Here is a 5,269-nt window from a genome sequence, read left to right as displayed (position 1 = left end):
TGGACTTGTGTTTTTTCTTTTTCTTTTCAGTTAGGTTTATGGGTTCACATGAGGGTTTGACAATGTTGCCTACATTGAATTGATCCAGTTGGGCAGATTTACTTACCGGTAGCTAAAAAGAATCGAACCGTTTTAGCTGTTTGACTAGTGCTGTTTTAACCACTTGATCACTATTTGCATGGGTGGAAAACATTCGAAAATGGCATACAAGACCACAAACAATTTGTAATATTTGTGCCCAAAATAGGGATGTCAGGGTTAAAGTTGTATGGTGGCTATACGGCCTACGGAACACTTTGTTAGCTTTACCTACTCTTGTTTTAAGTGATGGAATCTGGACAGTTCATCAATATAATTAATGGGGATGCCAATCTAACAAAACTACTGACTTTCTCTCCCTTCAAAGTTGGCATGCTGAATTGGAAGCCATTAATTTGTTAATTAATTTAAAAAAAAATCTTTAAAAAGTTTGTATTCTTGTTTGAAATAACCAAACAGGTTCAAGTATAGGCTAAATCCTAAACTGAGACGCAGCTGATTATAGACAGAAATGGTGATATGGTGCCATCTAATCTATTATATAAGAATAAGCACTATTTAAGAACCTTTAGTGGGGACCAAAGATTGAAAATGGGTGAACGGATACAGTATGAAACCTTGCTCATGTTGATGAGGACCCTTCTTGTTGTGCTCAATGAGTTGAACTTGTGAAGAAAGTCTCTGCCTCCATCTGCCGATGGAGAGGGAGAAATGCCGCGCTGAGGACCAGGCGTTTCTGTGACAGCTCTCTCTCGCCATGAATGAAATTCTCTCCACCACACCTCCATGGATGGGGATGCTACTTGCTTCATCCTCAGGTAGCCTTCATCATATCTACTGCTCAACTACACGAAGACGACTGTCGACAACTGGCGCCCTCCCTCTCCCCAATTGAATGGAACATATTGCTGTGCGTGGCATTGTGGCAACATAGCGTCCAGATTTAAGAAGCAACAAAAAGGTGTCAACTTCTAGAATTAAGAACTGATTTTTTTTTTAAACGGACCATGGCGTCAATAGGGGAGTTCGACCCACTCAACTCCATCGTACCTGCGACCAAGATTGAAATTACTGTTTCGTGCAGGTAAGATCCAGTTATAACATGTACAGTATAGGCTATACCCAGTCTTTTTTTGCCTATTCTGTGAATGTCAGTCATGCAATACACTCGCTCAAATCTGAGTTGTAAGATGATGAGATGGGGAGGAATATATAGCCTAATATATATATATATATATAGAATATACATTTTACCTACAACAAATCAAATCTGAAGCGCTGCATACATGTGCGTAATTGCCCCATTGCAACGTTTTAAACTCTTTCTTCAGCAGGTTCTGTTTTTAACCGTTAATAAGTGTCTTTATATCGACTGGCAAACTCAGACTTTTTGTATCAAAGGAGTAATATAAAATAAATGTGTCAGTGGGAGTATAGAAGTGCGTGGGGGTGGCGCAAGAACTATCGGAATCGGCAGGGATATAGCCTACGCCAAGTGAGAGCTCCAGCGCGCGCAACCAATATAGCTCTATTGCGAGTATGGATATTACATCAACTTGTGGTAAATTAAGTGGCGAAGCTATTGCGAGTATGGATATTTGTATTACATCAACTTACTCGCGCGGTAAATAAAGTGCATGGCGAGTAAAAAAGCACCGTTATTGTTCTGTTTGTTCAGCTTTCTGTGACCAAGTCAGTCAGACAGTGTGAGGTGTGTGTGTGTGTGTGTGCGCGCGCGCGCGTACGTGCGTGTGTCGTGTGTGCACGTGCGTGCATGGGGTGGTTAATTGGTTTGTTTCTATAAAAGTTTGGCTTCATTGCTTTTGAATGCATAGCCTATACTCTGAAGGCTGGATCATGGATGCAGTCAAAGGTCTACGATCAACGATTTCTATTATGACACTTGTGTCAGTGACTTCCAGAGAAACAAAGCATAAGGTAAAAGTGTTTTTGTGCATGTGCGCAGATGTGTGTAAAATGATGTGTGCCCACTGCCTACACTGCCTAGATATGCGGGGGGATGCTCTGCAATAAGAGTCTGCAGGCAGGGATCACTTAACACAATCAATCAAAAGGAAAGAAAACGTGGTGTGAGTGGCAGATTTCAGTTGCACTGAAAATGGTTGTTGATGCCGTCTGCTGCCCTGACAGAAAGCCAATAACAAGTAGTTTGATATGGAGCTCTGTTATTTTCCCATGATCGGTGTACTGCTGGTTCTCAAAGTGGGGTCCAGGGACCCCCAGGGGTCCTTTGGGGGGATTCCAGAAGGTCCCCTGCAAAATGAGGAATGCTTCAAACACTTCAGCCTTCTTTTATTTTTCAGCTATTCGAAAATAGCCGCTCTACAAGCTCACAACTCGTCACATCGTGAGCTTGTAGATTGGGTATTTTCGAAAGATTTTGACATCTCTCATGGGGGCACAAAATCCTTTGAAATGGGGGTCTGTAGCCAAATACATATCCATTTGGGGACATGAAAATGTTTGAGAACCACTGCTGTAGTGTAGGCATATACATCTCATTCAGACATACAGCAGGTTCAGGGATCATATACATAAATGCATATGCATATTGGGATCATTATGATAGCTCTATTCCTATAGCTCGAAACGTGCGTTCACCAACAGAGCAGACACTGGCAGTCTGGACGGAGGGCTTATCTGTCGCCCTGACGCTGACAGAATGGGGTTGGCTCAATTCCCTTCTGAAAGCTCTCCAGAGCAACTACTGGACATTCTGTGTGTGTGTGTGTGTGTGTGTGTGTGTGTGTGTGTGTGTGTGTGTGTGTGTGTGTGTGTGTGTGTGTGTGTGTGTGTGTGTGTGTGTGTGTGTGTGTGTGTGTGTGTGTGTGTGTGGAGATACAAACATGTAAATTAGATCACAGTATCTTTAGCTACTGTATAGCTACTGTACATATGTAGCAAATGCTGGGAGCCTCCTCACCTGTGAGGCTTCTTTCATTATAGTGTCTGTCTGTCTGTCTGTCTGTTAGCCCTATAGCAGCCTCAATCTCAGGCCTGCTTTGGCAGATGTCTGGAGTTTAAATGATTTAAAAAGTTTAAAGTATGTATGCCTGGCTGTTTCAGCTCATCATTTGTGAGTTGCAATATCAGCGCAGGAGGAGGAGGTTATCTGAAGGTGAACGGTTGAGCTTTTCCAAACGTCTCGCTACCCCTGCTGTGACTGTGCCGGTAATTCACTATTAGATTGTGAAGTCAGTGCGATAAGCTTTGGAAGTTCAGCCTTGAGGGATAGCATTATTGTCGTCGCCCCGGCCTGCATGCTCTGTCTGTCTCTCACTCGGTTCCAGTCTGTCTATCTATCCCTCTCTCAAAGCCATGGCAGGTGCCAGTGAATTGGACCGCATGGCGTGTTCAGGTTTCAGACGTGTAATTTTCTATGGGCCCTGTTCACACTGAAAGATACAGTGTACTGTATAAAGTGTGTGTGTGTGTGTGTGTGTGTGTGTGTGTGTGTGTGTGTGTGTGTGTGTGTGTGTGTGTGTGTGTGTGTGTGTGTGTGTGTGTGTGTGTGTGTGTGTGTGTGTGTGTGTGTGTGTACCAGTTGTGTTCAAATTCAACTAGAAAGAGTGAAAAGCAGGAGCATTATAAGAGTCTTATATAAGTGGGCTGCTACTTGCCTCTCTGTCTGTCTGCCTGCCTGTCTGCCTATCTACCTACCTGTCTGCCTGCCTACCTGTCTGCCTGCCAAACAAACGCTGCTCCTAGATCCCATTAGACAAGCAGAGCGTGGCAGCCACCCCTGGAGTTTGCCATAATTACAGCTGGCAGAGGATTGTTTAAATGAGTCGGCAGGAAACAAATTATCTTCCCTATCTCACCTATTAACCCCAAATGTCCTCCCCCTCTCACAGTGGCTGCTGGAATGCCACAAGGGATTTCTTTGTTGTTTTCACAATGCTGAGGTCCATTGTTGAGGTCAGTAAAAATCCATATCGGAAGGGGAGTCGTTACATCATCACAAAAATGTATGTTTTTGATGTGAAGATGACAAGTGACTCATTGTTCACTTGTTATATTTCACATTGACACTTTGTTAAGTTGAAAATTGTTTTTTTTCGTCAGGCAATATAATATATAACACTTTTTCACCTAAAAAAATGGGGGGAAAAAGCACAAATTAGTTATTAGTAACTCAATCAAATGTCAGGTACTATAGGTCAGTGAGTGCCGGAAGCCAGGACTTCACAGTTGGAGAATGTCAAGAACAGCACGATGCTGCTCTGATTGGATGCCCAGCCCCTTGTCATGTCCTGATTGTCCCAAGCATAAAGACTGTCAGAAGAGCTTCTCTAGTAAAGAGCATCAGTGATGAGTTTAAGAAAACGCAAAATCTTAGCTCTTTGAGTAACAATAGAACACCAAACAAAGCAACAACAAAAAGCAAATCTCAGATGACAGACATTGGACTTAGACTCTTCATCATTCTACATTTAAAATGAATTCAGTTTTGCTGAAGGATAGAGGTACAAAACAGGTCTGGGTGCTCATGGATCTATTTCAGTTTTTCCATGTTAAGGGAGCCCGGTGGCCCAGGCGGTGGCGTAACCGTCTGGGCACCCGACTGGTAATCCAGTCGCAGTGTGCCGCGGGTTCGACTCCCGAGCCCGACACGGCCTTTACTGCATGTCTTCCCCCATCTCTCTCCCGTTTCCTGTCAGCCTACTGTCTGTCCCTTCAAAAACCAATAAAAGGCGTAAGCCGCAAAAAAAATATCTAAAAAAAAAAAAAAAAAAAGGGAGCCCGGTGAAGGTCCAGCTCAATCTCATTGCAGCATATAAAACAGCCAGCACACACACATGCACTGTTTGTTTAGAAATGATAAACCAAAGATGTGCAGTGCACACAATCTTCTCTGTAAATTGTAAATTGTGCCACCTCTTCCTCTCCACTACCTGATACATCAGATGGGGAAAGCCTGGTGATGCGAGGTTACCTGATATAGGAATCCATGCAATACCCTACAATCTGGGCCTTTCCTTTGTTGGGACAAACCAAGTATCTTGAGGACAGGTACTCAGTACCTTCACCTACACGACAATGTACAATGTACAATTTAGGCATTTAGCAGACGCTCTTAATCATGACTAGTGAAAATAAACAAACAAAACATTTCCCAAACCTTACAGAAATCATAATATTCCACAATGTGGTTTTTTTTAGCAACACAACTCTTCATTCCTAATTTATATTACACAGAAGAAGGCAC

This window comes from Electrona antarctica, assembly GCF_951216825.1.
Source record: "Electrona antarctica genome assembly, chromosome: 9".
NCBI classification, from domain to species: Eukaryota; Metazoa; Chordata; class Actinopteri; order Myctophiformes; family Myctophidae; genus Electrona; species Electrona antarctica.
The sequence above is the reverse complement of the archived record's forward strand: the minus strand, read 5'-3'. Positions refer to the sequence as shown.